The sequence below is a fragment of the Argiope bruennichi genome, chromosome 6 (genome assembly GCF_947563725.1).
Source record: "Argiope bruennichi chromosome 6, qqArgBrue1.1, whole genome shotgun sequence".
NCBI lineage: Eukaryota > Metazoa > Arthropoda > Arachnida > Araneae > Araneidae > Argiope > Argiope bruennichi.
The window spans coordinates 122,425,280-122,443,848 of record NC_079156.1 but is presented as its reverse complement, the minus strand read 5'-3'; positions in this window follow the sequence as shown (position 1 = coordinate 122,443,848).

The following is an 18,569-nucleotide window of genomic DNA, read 5'->3' as shown; positions in this document are numbered from 1 at the left end:
CTTAACCCTCATACCTACCTTGGCGATCGTTTCTAACGAACAAAGTAAGCACCATGGGTATTCAATAAATTAAAGAGGAGGAAATTTCTCAGTAATATCTAGACGCCTCAGGCGCCGTCGTAGTTTCGTTGAACGGGCGTTTCAGGCCTTTCAGTATTGATGGAGTTAAATAAAAATAAGTGCAAAAATGTACGTTAGCTTGCTATATGTTTGCAAAGACGGTATGCTATATTTTATAGTTTTCTAAATCTTCCTGAATTATTCGAAAACTCAAACTTCCTACTCTTGTCTTCTCTGCATCACTATTCACTTCACAAATGTTTCGATTAATTTAAATTAGATTTTGATTCCACATTTGCGATGAAAATTCATAGGGATTTCAAGAAAAAATGCATTACTATATTCTATAATATTTAAAATAACACATAATTATTTAAATGCAGACATAATTAAAATAAAAACAATGCAAAAAAATAAAAGAAATTATATTTTTACTTATTTAAATTAAAAGAAGTTTATGCTAATAAAATTCACTTCAATTCTCTCAAAAATAATACGTGTTAAATATTAATACTATTTAAAATAATAATGCTTTAATTGTTGTCAAATCAATTGACTCTCTAATAAAATAAATATTTTAATGGATCGAAGCTAATGAGATAAAATTTACTGAAGAGGAGAAACTAGTAATAGAGAATGAAAGTTGCCAAATGTCTTAACAATACCGTTATAGAAAACTGATAATTATGTGACGATGGAGAAGTAATTATACACATTGACTTTTAAACAGACAATTTCAAATTGAAAGCTTCCTATGAGTAGACTATTTGCCTCTCGATCGATATCAGACAGCAGTTAAATATTTTAAACTGAAAATATAAATAATGCTAAAAACAAATGATGTTTCTTATTATATTAATTATTAACTTAATGCAGGTCTCTTATGAAATATAATTAATAAACACTGAGTAAATAATATTTTACTATTTTTCATCAAAGCTTTTTAATGTAATATTCCTAATGGAATTAATAAAAATCATATACATACTGTAGTTATTAGAAAAAGTTTCTTTTAGTCACTACTAATAAAATATATTTAATTTGTTTATATTAGTAACTTGCCGTTTCCTAGCAACACGATGGCTATAATAGAATGGTTTTCGAGTTTTTGGGTTAGATTCAGATGACGAGGACGACATCTGAGCTGTTGCCGCTCTATTTCTAGACATCCGCAGTACACCATTCGGAGGATGTTTGACTCATAACATCGTTTTTAATGTTTATCAGACCTACATACATGATACAGTGATTTCACGCCTACTATCATGCAATATAATACATTTGGTGCTATTTAAAAAATAATATTATTCAAACTTATAAATTATTTCTTTTCAAAATTAAAGTAAAATCCAAGATTTATCTCAAATCCAATCTTTTTGTCATCGATTCGTTTTGGGGAGAGAAAATTTTGATATCCATGTTTATGTCGAAGAATATCGTCTGTTAAAACAGTCGAAGCTACATTTATGCTCAGGGTGGTGAAAAATTTAAAAGATGGTTTGTCAGTTCGCGTGTTAACTTTACCTGTTCTGCTATCAGTTACCTGTTAAATAATGCAAAAAAAAAAAAAAAACTTGCCGAAGTCGAGCTGATTTGATTGGAAAAATCTAATTCAATATTTTAATTGTTATAAATTCACCGTCTTTTCATTACCTAGTAGGGGGAATTCGCAGATAAATTATAAGTAATTTCTTGGCAAATTATTATTACAATGGCATCATTCCTCAATTACATCTTCAAAATATAAATCTCTACATTAGAGTAAATTAACGTTTTATGACTACACAATACTAATTTCACAAAATAGAAATACGAAAAATTTTCCTTTACCCTTACTGCAAAGAACACTGAATTATTACCTGACTTACTCTCCTGACTAAGGATTAGTTCCTTCCCCGCAGACAGAGAACGAATCTTTTTTTCCAATAAATCAGTACTTTCCAACAATTTCCGAAACCTATTTCATTATCATTGAAAATTCGGTAGACTTCCTTTAAACCCGAATCGCATGCAAAAGGTTTTAAAATGGGGAAGGATCCCTCCTAAACCAGAGAAATTACATTTCCTGGTAGTATTTATGAGTCATTTGGCTATTAAGCAGCGGAAGAACATTTTAGGATTGCTACTCGGAGTAAGGAGCACCCCCCTCCCCTTTTCCGCTACGGGGTTGCCCGAAGAAACGGAAGGATTGGATGTCAACAGAGCATTTCACTTAATTTGAGATGTACTTCCAGAAATTAATAAGATAAAGTTGGGGTTGGAGCCCAACTTCCGTAAATAAAACGGTGTGAAAATTTGATGTAAAACTGTTTAGCTGTAATGATAATCATCATTTATTTTCAAATAGAATTTCATTTAAACAGGTTAGTCCATTACATGAGATTATTACAGGTGCAATAAATAATTCATCTTTTATAAAATTATATTTATTACTGATAAGTACATGCAGGAAGTAGTCACGAAAGTTTTACCACATTTCCTTTTAGTATCGAAATATTCGATATCAAAATACTGTATGATAAAGTCCTTTTTTTTTTAATGGATTCGGTACAGATATTTTTATTTTGACTCAAATGCTATCTAAACAAATTAAGCGAATATCGGAAGATGGCTTCGCCTAATAATTCAGTATTAAATTATAAAAAGCTGTGAAAATAAGCAATTATACATGCTAAATAATTGTAACATCTATTTAAAAATACCGTTACTACATTGTAAAACGATTATAGTAGGCGACTATATTGGAAAATCGTTTTTTTTTTCTTGTATTTCAGTGAGGTGGAATTTGATTCATTTATTATTAAGGATTACCATTCATTTCTGATTTGATACGATAAATGTTGCTTTATTAGGTCAACTCTAATTGCATTAGCTTAAAATCAATTTTCTTAAAATGCCAGTTCAGAAATTTTTTTAATCTGCAGTTTCTAGCATCTTTCTTCGAATATTGTAGGTCGAACAGTATACTTTTATTATGAACTTTTTACCAATGTAGCATCACTTTCGACACACACTTAATCACCATCAGAATACTTGTATCAAATTCAAATTGTATTTAAACAGGAAACTGAAAAATTCACAACAGTGGAATAAGCCACTTCTTTTAACTATAATTAAATTGCCGGCGTCCTGGCATAGGGGTAGCCTTTCTTTCCCGTGATCTGGGCGCCCCGGGTTTGAGTCCCGTTCGGGCATAGTTGTTCGTCACCCTGTGCACGATCTGTGAGGTGTGTGAATGTGCCCACCTGTAAAAAGGGGTTGTGAAGCGAATGTGACGGATGAAGTAGCTTATTCTTGGCCCTAGTTGACACTACTGAAAAAACACGACTTACAAGGCTTAAATCGCTGACAGATCTGTCAGCGGGCTTGTAAATTGCAATAAGTAACAATAACAACATAATTAAATTGAATTAGAAATAGGATGGAATGAAACACTGATTTTATTCAGGTCATTTTGGTCAAACATTGGTATTTTGAATGATTAATTATAAGGTTAATAGATGATGTCGTGTCCGCGTTACCACGGAAAGGGGGTGCAGTAGCTTCTGAGGGTAAAGATCCGTGAACATCCGAGGGCAGAAGTCTGACTTCTAGCTCATATGAAGATGACACACACACACACATTCGCTTACACGACCCCTTTTTACAGGGGGCACATTCACACATCTCACAGATAGAACACAGACGAAGAACAACCATGCCCAAACCGGGATTCGAACCCGGGATGCCCAGAGCATGGGGAAGATGCGCCACCCCTATGCCAGGACGCCGGCATAAGTTTAACAGATTATTGCTGGAATTAAAAATAAACACTTAGAAATGAAATATTTAATATTTCGTATTGTAATTAGCTATCCCTATGTATAAAAAGGTGGATTGGCCTGTGATTACTTCTGATTTCAATCGACCATTGAAAGAAATTTGTTTACCAGTTATAAAATTCTTAGTATTTAACTGTAATAGAAAGCGAACTAAGGAGCAATCATTATCTTCTGCAATACCAATATATTCCTGCTCCTAATGATCCTTATAATTGGAAAAATGAACTAAAATATCCGTGGTAGTGGAATCAAGAATTCTCTTGAACTGACTCTTTTGGAGGAGGAACTTAAGAGATTCTAGTGTCATTTCATCTCAAAATATTTATCTTAGTCAGAAATTTATGAGGGATATTAACATTTGTGTTGGATATTAGAAATTGGCTCAGTGATACCTGATCAGAATTAAAAGCAAACCTTTATGGCTAACTGGAAGAGAATGTCTAAACTGTGGGATAATATTTACCATGAAAATTTTCAAGCAGGCTTCACATCATAACTGAACTCCATCAAAATGCATAACTTTGGAGAGAGTTATTTTTCTTGAATTTATGCCCATTTCCCCATCATATTCTTTATAGTAAAACAGAGATTGTAAACTGGCTTCAATCCTTTTTCGTATTTTTATGCGTGTCATGGGAATTTGTTGTATCTGTGTGGTGGAATTTGATTAATTATCCACGCTAATGGTCCGTTTCCGATTTGATACGATAGTGTATTTTTATTAGAACAGATCTAATTAGTTGCATTCAATTAAAACCAACTTTTTTGAATTGCGAATTGAAATTATTTAGCCTACAATTTCTGTCCTACGTTGTATATTGTATGCTATACGATATACTTGCATCTAATTCAAATTACATGTAAGCAGCAATTGAAAAATCTACAACAGTGGAATTGGGTCCTTTTTTTTAAACATCAGTTGATGAATTAGAATTGTCCTGGAATGGAATGCTGATTTTGTTGATCATAGTTAGCTATATTTATAACCAAACTATGTTCCAACATTTTAGATACTCTGAACTTTCAAGAGTTTATAGAAATATTTAAGATTGCATCTTGCGATATTCTGAATTATGAGATAGAATCATTTTAGAACTTCACATGACTACACACATTGGAGTGCTGTAGAAACTTTACATGAACAGTGAGAATTCCAAAATCGCTTGGTTTTACCTGGTGTAATCAGATGTAGCGGAGAAACAGGGTTTCACTGTTAAATTAGCAGAGTACTACATCATTGAAGCATGTGGGTCTTGTCTTACAAATGGCCTCAGTGTTTAATTCAAAAGCGACAAGTGTATCGAAGATACGAGATGAGTTTCAATTGATTTGAAACTACATGCAAACCCAGTCTATCTTTTAAATCACAGGGCAAAACCTCCATGTCTCAATTTCAAACTTGTATTGTCATTATTTTATGATGCTGAATTATTCATTATTTTCACTGATGTCATTATTTTATGATGAAAAGAAAAATAAGATTAAAATCACATTTTATGTAATATAATGTAAGAAATCAATAGAAAATTTTATATATTGTCTATTTTAGCCACAGCCGTTTCAGTGTCTTGCTACATTTATGAGAAACCAATAATATACATATTTTATACAAGTGAGACTGGAATCATGCCCGAGAAGATCGACTACTTTCTAGTAAATAGTTTGAATTTTAATTGTTATTCGATTTATTGTTACAGGAAGGTTTAAGTTAGTTTGAATGATCAGGATGCCGTGACAGCATTGGAGAAACTATAATCGAGTTCTAAAGTTACCACTGTTTACGGTGCAGCTCTCCTGTAGCAAGGACGTTCTATCACCTGCAAGAGGATAACCAACCAAATAGAGTTTCTTTTGCACCATAATGGCGAGAGCCAACCATTACATCGGGTGCTTATCTCCACATCAGAGGTGACGTCAGTGGGAGGGGGCACCTAAATTGTATAAACAATTGCCTAAGTGTCTATCGGTGAGACCATTTCCTAATAGGATGCAATATTAAGGTTAATTCGGAAGTGAACGTTTCAATTTTGTAATGGATATGTTCTATGCTGAGGATTATACTTTTATACTTATGTAGGCAGTAATCCATTTGGCTTTTACATCCTACATGCTTGCCTTACCAGGAGTTTAACATATTCCACAATGGAACTCGAATGGAATTGTGTCTCAAACCTTAAAATGTTTCTCGTTATAAGTATCTAAGAAGAAATTGATCTGATTAGAAATATGAAAAATGTTTAATAATTATTTTTAATGAAGTGAATGTCTAACAGAAAGGAATTAATGAAATAAGGAAACTATCAAATAAGGCATATAAATTTGGCAATGTTCTACAGATTTTAAAAAACTGAAATCCAGTGTTTCTGAAGAAATTGGATGTTTTATTACTGAAGTAGACAGTAGCAAATGATATTCCATTTTGAAGATCTAATTCAAATAAACTTAATTTTATCAAAGACTTTCGATGATTGCTTATCGAATTTGATTAATATATAACTAATAAAAGGTTTGAATGTTTTATGCAAAGATTCAGAAGTTCAAAAGAGAAGTACATTTCGGTCATTTATATGACGCATCGAAAACTCATTAAATTGAATGCATTAAAAACTTGTTTGTAATAAATTTAAAACAAAACGCAACAAAATGAAATTAAGTACAAATTTCATATTCCAGGTTTTACATGTTTTAGTATTGAAATTGTTTTTTTGATTTACGGTATTCAGATTTTGCACTAAAATTTTATTCTTTACGCTGCATGACTCTAAATGGAGATAGGTTCCTATTAAATTCATAAAAGCAGTAATTTGTACTCCTCCTTAGAAGATACATCTTAATTGACACGTTTCTAATTTATTCGATTTATATAAAATTTGCAGCATTTACAATATTTATAGTAAAGGTGAAAGTTACCACATATGAAATTAGATATTGAAAGTAGTCTGGTGTGAATGCAGAAAAGGTAAAAATATTAAATCCTTTAATCATTGCTCTGTGCTCATAAGGACATCAAATCATAATTTTTCTAATTTATAAACTCCTATTAACTTATTAAGACATTATAGCTGAAAATTTTTTTTGAATAATTTACAAATACCTTTCTGGATTTTTGGTTAAGTAAGACACCGCATTCCAGTAATGGAAGTGTTAAGTAGATAGAACAAAATAAAACAAGGTATTATAAATACTACAGAATTTCCATATGTAATAAATATGATTTATTCTTGCATTATTAGAATTCTTTATTATCACTACTTAAATTTAAAGGTTAAAAACACTAATTTCTAAGTCTCAGGGAACTTTCATATTTCCCACTTCTTTCAGGGCATAACTGCTGTAATTTCATTCACCATATCATATGGAAACCAAAATTCTGTAAGTGCACAGTCAAGTCTAATTTTTGGAATATTCCATTTCGAATGCATAAAAACCTAAAATATTTCCTATGGTTTTTTTTTTTCATTCATCTTTAGACAGGTGATATGGGCGGCGAGATTCTTAAAGAATTGTCCTGGTACGACTTAAATATTTGAATCTACTACTATTTGATCTACTTTATATACTTAAATATTTGAATAAATTATTTTTTAATCAATTTAAATAAACTTTTAGATTAAAAAAGCAGGTTTATATCTTTTTTATCAAGATTGCGTTTTTTTTCAGACTAACATCGTTTTTAATTGTGATACATCATATAATGAAAAAAAAAAAAAAAAACTTTAATATAAACATTCGTCTGAAATATTATTTTAAATTAAAATGAGAAACTCTGTTGCAGCACAGAATTTTATGATCTCATATCTGCGAAAAATTACATACTTCCCAAACAAATTTTAAAAATCTCAAAAATTAATTTTTTGCAAAGCTATTAATAATTTTTAAAGAATTACGTAAAATTTCAATTAAATATGGAGAATATATTTACATCATTGAATGTGATCGCCAGGTTGTGCATCCAATTTAATTATCTTTCGTTCAGCAGAAGCAGGTAATTTTTAATACTAGATAACCTAAAGACAGGACAATTTCAAAAGACTTTTAATGAAAGTAAAATCATTTTTTCATAATTATGGTATTTTCACAGATTAATAAGCAAAACTTTGGCACTGCCATATCTGCTTAATAAACGATTTAAAAGCCAATAAGCCTTCACTAAAATTCTTATGCTTCATAGCATACTTAAACCGAATTTGAGAAAATTACTCAATATCTTGAGTAAATTTTCAGAGGACAGCTTTTGGCATAAAAATCTAGCGTTTCAACGTACTAGCCGGTATATCAATATGCAAATATAAGCATTTAAAAATATTTTAAAAGCGAAAACAAACAAAATGTATGCAAAGTGCTATTACAGCCTATTTTATTTTTAATTAAAATAAAAACCTTTCCCCTAACAATTCTACATTCTTGAAAATTCTTTGAAACTTTATTAAATCCGTCAAAGATCAATTTTGTCATTGAAATTTTATAAAGGATTGAGCAAAATTTAATTCAACATTGGGTTCCCGACAGCTCGCAGCACAATATGATTTAAAATATTTAAAAATTTCGTTTAATGTCAGTAGTAACACTAAAGCTAAAATAATATTTTCTATGCTTACATTTAAATTTTATTATATGATTTTATTAATAGTTACAAAATTTACACAACCTTCCTTGGGCTTTATTTCATTTGTATGCAAAAATTGAAGAAAACCATTAGAGAATTTTGCATAACCTCAAAAATATTTATGAATTCCACCTACATATATTTACTTAATTTCTTGTTTTCAATAACCTCCTTACAAATGCTCGAATTAATTATTCTCAATAGAATAAATTGATGAGGAATAATTAATTATAATTTTCAAGTTAATCTTATAGAATTGCAACACAAGTTTATAAGTATTCAAAATTTCATTGAATAAACCTATATAAAAATTTAAGTTTTGAAACATCAAACTGCTTTACCTAAAGTTGAAAGTTTATCAAAGTTTTTATATAAAAATATCAATTTATAAAAAAGAATCAAATATCATTATCAAAATGTATGTTTGAATTGTAAGAAATTAATAGTAAAAGACAGCATCTGAAGAAATTAGAATTGCTGTTATATGTATTAAATAATCAATTTCTCATAAATATTACTTATATACAATATCAAAATATCCCACAATATACAATTGTTATTTGAATAATAGCAATTTCACTACTAAGAGTTAAGCGCAAGCAAATGAAATATTGTTTGTTTTGAAAGAAATTTTACAAAACAATTTCGTAAAGGTAAAAAGTAATTGAAGGAATTATGATGAGATTTTAAACATAGTATATTATCTTTTACAATAGAAGAAAAGTATTCAGAAGTAAAAATTTATATCTGGATTAAAATAGAGTAAAAATACAACAAAAAAAAACTAACCTCATTCTTCGAAATATGAATAGTGGACAATTTCATGGCTATTGTCGTAGTAAAATGTCCAACTGAGTTTGCACAATTATTTTCACAACCTTGAAAGTTTTTCTGACACTTTTTGAAAAATCGAAACTAAAGAAGACTCAAATCCCCTTGACATTATAGGGCGAAAAATTAATAAAGATAGTAATTATATTATGCAGTAGAAGGCACACACTAAGCTTAAGGCAACTAATTAACAATGAGAATTTCAAAGAAAAGTTCGATAACTGACGTTATTAAATCAATTGTTGCTCTAAAGATAAGCCTACTTCGAATAATCCTCTCTTCTTTCAAAGGTTTATTCAAGGTAATCACACATCAGGCTTGGTAGTTAGTGAAAATCTTAAACTTTTCAGAGATTCGATCCGGAAAGTCCGTAACGTCATAAAATTCAATAAAATTGAAATTTGTTACCGCAAATTCCACGTTATCATGTGAGAAAATTAGTATTTTTTTTTCTAATCTTATAGAGACCAGAAATTTTTACTCGAGGCGAGATTTTTCTTTCCTTAAAAAACAGGTTAAACCAATTAGAAACAATCACATGAATCTCAGATTACAAATGCGTCGATATTTAGAAAATTGATGGATTTTTTTCATCTCAAAATCGTTCGAGCTCCAAAACGTTTTTTACCAGCTAGAAAAATTGAAAATTAAAATTAAAAGATAAATTATATTATTATTTTATATTTACTTCTTACGACCTTTATTTTCTGCTCGCGCATTTTGAGACTTCAAAAGCTCCAAACCAAAACAACATCACGTTCTTATATGATAATAAAGGGACAGAATTGCTCCGGGATTGGAATCCGCTTCCACCGAAGAACTTCAGGTGTAAATGGGTATGGCGTACGCTATATTGGTGGGATATTCTACCCCTGGTTGGAAATTTGGAGAAAGGGTAAATGGTTCAAGTATAGTCTTCGTCAGTTGATTATGGTTCAAAATTACGAGATTCTTCTTTTAAAGCTCTCACATGTCTTCTGATAGGTACAAATCGGTTAAAATTTCACATCATTCTAAAGAATCATTTCATAGAATGTCGGCTACGATGTAGAAAGTTTCGTATACATTAATTATGAACAAGATAATCTACTCATAGATAGTACTGTTATTCTTGGATGCAAAACCCTCTGCTATTTTGCGCATGTGTCGGAGAGTGTTTATTTAGTCAAAAAAGGAGTGACAAGAGGACGAAAGGAGGAGATGTTTACATTTAGCAATTGAAAGAACTTGGATTATAGCTGAATTAGGAGGCATAATAACCGCTCATTTCTCTGCGCACCATTCCCTGCCGATGTAGAATCGTCGAAACGTATTAGTCTCACGATCCTGAAACGAACTGTATACAAATAGAATTTGTGTCAGAGACAATTAATCCTCCAACAATCAAAGCTGTTTATTAAAAGTTATATAATAAATTATACTTGTTTTTATTATCGCCTCCCATGAACTACTCACTTCATTTGTAAAAATAACTCAATCAAAAGTCATTGCATTTTTGTTTCAATAAATTCTAAATTAAATTTTCTTTTTTGTCAGTTTTTAACCTAAATTTCTAAATTTTATAAATGCGACTTAGAAACCAAGCTCTACTCTACAAGAACAATGTTCCACAACTACCGACATCTACGTTAAAATTTTTATTTCAATCGTATGCAAAATGGATTTACTCTATTTTAAGAAAAAAAAAAATTAATAGATTTTAACTCGTTTCATCTATTTAGATGTGTACCGTCAATTTTCTGAGACTTATATAATATAAATATAACAATTGTTTAAGGTGTACGTACACACTTGGAACTTCGATAATCGTTCAAAATATCGATTTTTTTTTTATTACTTCAAAATGTTCTCTGGTCCTTTACTTTTCAAATGATACCAAGAGGTTGTCAATATTCGGAATATTTTTCGAGTTATAATTATTTTTCTTGGGGTATTTTCATTAAAAACTCTAGTTCCGGTTTTTTAACTCATTTTATGAAGAATGATATTTTTCCACTATGTTGCTTCATTCAAACAATCGTAACTCAACAAGAAGTTACCCAAATACAATTATTTATATATCAAAATAATCTATATAAAACAGTGGATGTTTTGTGCCTCCATCAAAGTTGTATTTATAGAAATAAATTTTTAATAGCTATTTAAAAGTTAAAATGACATAAAAAATTGCTTTTACTATTCATCGTTGATGAAAAAATTGTTAAAAAATATTATATATTTTTATAATTTGATTGAGGCAGATAAGACTAATATTAGGTATAATTTCCAACTAGAATTGTGCGTCTGTACAAATTAGAATTTAAGATATGTTTCAAAAAATAGGCTAATTAGCTCATTAAATATTATTTAATTAATTAATAATTAGTGTAATATGATTTTTTCTTTCACTGAAATGGGTTTAAACATATATTAATGACTTAGAGTGAAAAACTGGATTTTTAAAGTTAAAATTTAAAAAATCTTCTAGTGTGTACGTACACCTTAATCACCCCTCGACATTAGCGAATCAAAATATTTTTACAGATTTTGAAAATTAGACTTCTATTGTATACTTTTCATTTATTCTTAATTTTAGAAATAATAAGAAAATATTCTTACCACACTGTTAGAACCACCTTTATAATGTCTCGACTAATCCTGCTGATATTAGATTTTTAATCTCTCGTAATACAACTATGCCTCAGGCTATAAAATTAATTGCTTCAGCTCTAAGCTATGCCACTATTTTCAATATACCAGCTGTGTTTAACAAAATTGTTGAATGAGGACATTTATCGATTTATATTATAATTTAAGCAGAAAACAGAAAAAAAAGATTTGCGATGCGATTTTTGGGTAATTAAAACTTTAAAGTAAGAGAAAGCTGAATCAGACACATTACGTGTTTTCTTACACAAGTATCAAGATAAATTTATTATAATTCACACATACGAAAATCGCATTTGCAAATGATTTTTTCTTATTAAAAAAATGTAATAGTGGACAATTTTTCATTAAACTGTAAATTAATAATCATCGCAATAATTTTTTTTTCAAATAAAAAATATTAAATGGATGAAAATTAATTGTTTTATTTTGATCAATATAAATATTTCTTTAGATAGAATAGAATATGAAAATTATGAAAGGAAAAATTATTACAATAACAGAGGGGTTGTTACAGCTCATGAAAAATTGCTGCTAATCAATTAAAGACTCTTAGACTCTCTCCTCTAGGATAATAAAATTTTAAAGTTAAAACTCTTTCGATAAATTGGGTATTATAAATCATTATACATCGAATCCAGTGGTTGATGCTATGAGGTCTGATAAAGACGTGACAGACGAAACAAGTTTGAAAGGTTGTCATTCTATGATGTTTCAAACTAAAGTTCCGTATCTCTTTCATTGTTGCAATCAATTGTTTAAATATAATACTTCTACTGTTTGTTTTAGGTCTCAAGATTAGCTTATGTTCGACGATTGTATTTTCTTAAGGGGTGGTACGCTAAAAGTGGAATATTTGTTATGTTTCCTAATTTCGAGAATAATGTCAGTTTACTCAATTGCTAAATGTAATCGCCCCTTTTCATATATCGTCATTTCTTTTTTTGACGAAATAAACGCTTCCTGACGCATGCGCAAATGCGCGGAAGATTTTCGAATCCGAGAATGAACAGTAAAATGCTTTTTGAGACAAAGAGAACTGCAGTCAGGTGACAAAAGTCATGTGATGTCGCCTAAAACATGTCTGAACGCCTTTTGACCGGCGAAGGGAAGAAACTCAATGTGGCACGGACTAAACAAATCGTTGGAAGTCCCCTGTAGAAATGCTGAGCCATGCTGCCTTTACAGCCGTTCATAAATTCGAAAGTGTTGCCATGGCAGAATTTTATTCATGGACTGACCTTTCGATCATATCCCATAAATTTCGATGTCGGGAGATAGACGTGGCCATATCAGTCGCTGAAATTGTCCACATCGTTCTTCAAACCAATCGTGAACGGTTGTGATGGTGACATGGCGAACTGTAATCCATAAAAGATCCATCACTGTTTTAGAGCATGAAGTCCCTGAATGGCTACAAATGGTCTTCAGGTAGCTAAGTGTAACAATTTTCAATCCGTGATTGGTTCAGTTGGACCAGAGGATCAAGTCCAATCCACGAAAAAACAGCTCACGTTATTATGGAGCCACCAATAGCTTGAACAGTTGCTGCTTTGATGATAACTTGGATCCATGGCTGCGTGGTCTGCTGGAACCTACCATCAGCTCTTACCAATTGAAATTACGAATCATCTGACGATGTCATAGCTTTTCAATTGTTTAGGGTCCAACCGATGTAGTCATGAACCCAGGCGATATCGTGTTGTTAGTAAAGAAATTTGAGTCGGTCTTCTGCTGCCAATGTCAGTTAAAGGCAAATTTTGCCACATTTGTCTAATGTATGTCCCACATCGATTAATGTGGTTATTTCACGTAGTGTTGCTTATCTGTTAACACTGATAATTCTACAAATATGTCACTGGCCGAGTTCATTAAGTGCAAGCGGCCGGTCACTGCGTTGTCCACAATGGGAGGTTATGCTTGAAATCAGATATTCTCGGCACACTCTTGATACTGTTGATCTCTGAATGTAGAATTTCCGAACGATTTCTTAAAGGGAATGTCCCATGCGTTTAGCTCCAACTACCATTTGCGTTCAGGATCTATCAGTTGCCTCCGTGATGCCGTAATCACGTCAGAAATCTTTTCACCTGAATAGAGTGAATGAAACTGAAAGCGATACTACTGCTATTTGTATATTTGCATATTGCTATCCCATGACTTCTGCTCATTTTATACTATTGAGATAGTTTAGTTATATTAACGTCTCATTTTAAAGCAACATTAGCGCTATTTTGGGGCACATCTTGTAATTTTGAACCGCGGTCAGATGACGAGGACGACACCTGAGCTGGTACCCCCTCTCCACACCACGCCACACCAGCGCTAAGACGTTTGGTCCGGACGGTTTTAATGTGTACCAGACCTGCTTGCACGACTGTTTTTTGGTGTAATCGGGTCACGAACCTGAAAGCCTCCGGTTCCGGGGACAAGACCTTATCACCAAGCCACCGCGGCCATTACAATTGAAATACAGATGATATAGATGATTGTATTTATTTTTACTTAGTAAAGCATATTTTAAAACATCTTTTACAAAAATACTCGTTGCTAAATTGGTTACATGGGAGTTGCTTAATCATGGTTGCCTGATTAGATCCGTCTTGATTGCGAATAAAAATTGTTCTTGACTTATCCCAAATTTTATTTAATGTTCCATGTTATACAAATTTTATTTTATTTCATTTAACATTCTTTGTCTTATTCTTTATTATTATTTATCATATTTACAAAAAATATTTATATATTTTTAAAAATATAAATATATTTACTTTTACTAAAATTAAAAAAAAAAAAAATAAATGACCTTTTTTAAAAATATTTAAAACTATTTATTTAAAATCATTCAAAAATTAATTTAATCGTCTCAGTTTTTCCACCGACTTCCTTATCATCTAAGACACACCCAGAATTTGTTTTTTTCCCTGCCAATAAAATTAAAGAAATTAAGCTCTCCATTTCCTCTTTTATATTTTCAAACTAAACATTTCATATTAAAAAGAATGATCCAGAAAATTTTAAAAGTCAGATTTTGTGGAATTATCGTCCCCAAATTTATGTATTATAATGTATTATAAATATTTAAAATATTTATGTATTATAATGTATTATAAATATTTAAAATATTTATGTATTATAATGTATTATAAATATTTAAAATAGTTATGTATTATAATGTATTATAAATATTTAAAATATTTATGTATTATAATGAATTATAAATATTTAAAATATTTATGTATTATAATGTATTATAAATACCCGTATGTATTATTTATATATTATAAATACCTGTATGTATTATTTATGTATTATAAATACCTGTATGTATTATTTATGTATTATAAATACCCGTTATATGTTATAAATAAACAATATATTTTTAAAAAAATATGTAGAATTTTTTCTTCCCAAATTTATTATGCAAAGGAAAAAAAATCCTGATAAAACAAATTCTCAGAGAACAAATGTAGATGAATGAATCTATGTTAAAAATAGTAAAACTAACAGCAAAACAAATTATTTAACTTTTATTTTTTTCGTAGAATTTTTAAAGGTTCGAAACTATTAATTATTTCATTATTTCGAGAACTTTATTACATTTAATTAATTTTTATATATATATTCGTAATTTACCAATAATTTCTCCACCTAACACAAATCAAGACTGAAGCTTAGCAAATATTATCATTTAATTTCAGTAACTGAAACAACAATCGTGCGGTAACGATATCAAAAATCAACGCCATTTCCGGAGGATAACATCGCCAAAAGTTACAACCTTTCGTGCCAAGCGGGGTGATTTCCGTGTGGCAGGAGTGCAATTTCCGTTCTCGGACTTGATCATTCCGGGCCCTAGAATCTATCCGGGACAATATTTCGGCAGCAGGGTGTTCGTGCGTGTTCCGATGTGTCACATGTCAAGCCGAGGGTGTGAAGGCCGATGTGGAAACACATGCTTACACGGGATTAGGAGTGACACTGTTGCAATTAGCTTCCCCTTCTCTTCCCCCTGCCTATCCGGCGCGGGGGGGGTGTCTTTTAATTGACCCGCAGGTCTGCTCTAGTGTTTCAACATTTATCAATTCATCATGAAGGATACGTTCCTATTCACTAGGGTTTTCCTGGCGCGCTTTGGAAACAATTGGCTTTTACACCATTTATCTCTTGTGGACAAGTAGAAAATCAGAGCACTTTGTTAGGAAAACAATACGGACAAGGATCTCATTCGTACTTTCTAGTATACAAAGAGAAAGCATTGTGACGTCGAAAGATTCGAGGATGAGATTTTGATGAAGATCTATGAGATCCGAAAAACTTGTTTTCGGAATTATGTCTGAATAGTATATCTTTGATAATTATAGTTCTGAAGTACTAAAAGCGAAATAATGATATTAATGAGATCTTGCTATAAAAATTGTAAATTATCAATTTTTTGAATTAAATTGATCAAATAATACGAGATCCAATATACATATTAGATGTTATTCATTATATAACGAAGCAATACACTAAATACACCACTAAAATGAAATGCAACAAAAGAACCCGTGGGATGGTCTCCACAAAATTTCTCGTATCTTCTTTAACAAAGGTTTTACTCCCCCCCGAATAAAATTATGGACTTTGGTAAGGCAGCTAATGTCTTGTAGGGCATTGACGAGAAAAAACTGCCAGACACTGATCTTTGGAGTGAATCTAGCAGTTCTGTCGAATGAGTCTTTTGATCTTTAGTGATTAAATGCTGGGATGAGTTAATTCACAAACACTAGAATATAAAATACAGACAATAGAGAATTTGTATTTTGGACAGATTTTTTTTCAATCTGATTGGCAACAAAATTTGGCACAGAACTACAATTATAATCATAAGAATACAGAATACAGACAAGCACCAGAATACAAAATACAGAGAATACAGAATTTGTATTTTGGACAGATTTTTTTCAACCTGATTCGTAACAAAAGTTTGGCACAGAACTACAATTATCATCATAAGAATATAGAATACAGACAATACAGAATTTGTATTTTGGACAGATTTTTTTCAATCTGATTGGCAACAAAATTTGGCACAGAACTACAATTATCATCATAAGAATACAGAATACAGACAATACAGAATTTGTATTTTGGACAGATTTTTTTCAACCTGATTGGTAACAAAATTTGGCACAGAACTACAATTATAAACATAAGAATACAGAATACAGACAATGCAGAATTTGCATTTTGGACAGATTTTTTTCAACCTGATTGGTAACAAAATTTGGCACAAAACTACAACTATAATCATAAGATAGCATACCGAATTTCATTTATCTAAGTTATTGCAGTTTTGGGTTATCACATTTACATGCATACGAAAGTGCAGACTGACAGACAACCCATCCCTTGACTGATTCGATTCAAAATCTGACAAGGATCTACACTTTAGATGCTAAATCTGTGCACCAATTATTTTTTTTGTTTGGTAGTTATACTGTTATCTCTCATTCGAAAAGTGAGATAGAGCGTCTAAATGGATTTCCTTCAAAATTCTGTAGAAATCTGTAAATTTAGTGTAAAGACCATATACCTAATTTCATCAGTTAAGCTCAAATCATTTTAAAAACATACAGATTGATAGATAGACATCATTCCAAAAACGCGCTTTTAGAAGTTATAGAGGTTTAGAACGTAAGAATTCACCAAATTATTGTATTTTCGAATTTTTTGACGAGCACAATACTCTCACGCATATTTCGTGTACGAGAAAGTAAAAAATTGTAACCATCATCCTTATTAGCTCAAGCTTTGTTAGCTCCTTATTAGCTCAAGCTTTGTTAGCTCCTTATTAGCTCAAACTTTGTTAGCTCCTTATTAGCTCAAACTTCAAGCAACAACTTGTTAAGAAACCATTACTGTATTTTCCAGAATTTAGAATATTGTTTAAGATCATGGATATGAGGTACAATATCTTGATCATATATATATATATATATATATATATATATATATATATATATATATATATATATATATATATATATATATATATATATATATGATCAAGATATTGTACTTCAGATCCATTCACCTTATAATATATTATTAAAATTTCAGTTATTATTTAATAATCCCAGAAATCAAGGACAAAATGTCATTGTTGAAACTCATCCTTTTCATGACATAATTATTATGTTCTTATAAATCGTCACGAGAAATTCCTGGAATTATATCATGTGAATAATAAATACTTCCACTCATATCCTGGTACCTTTTCATAATTCATTTCACTAAGTGATTAACGTCTGAGTTTTTTTTTCTTCTTGTGTCTGTATTTCTGGATAGATTATTATTATGAGCATTTACATTTCTGGCTACACGCTATCTGAAAATAAATTTCTAGGCTGTTTGTTACCTTTCCTGCTAATTGGTTTGATGGCTGAAGTTACTTACTCAACATATTAACAAAGCATTTAAAATTATAAAAAGAAATGTGTATATTATATTGAATATTTATAAGTATTTGGCCTCATTTTTACACTAATATTTTTCTGCCGAAGGACTAATTAATTTTCTGAAACCAAAGAGTTGAGCTGCCTTTCTTGGCTGCCGAATGA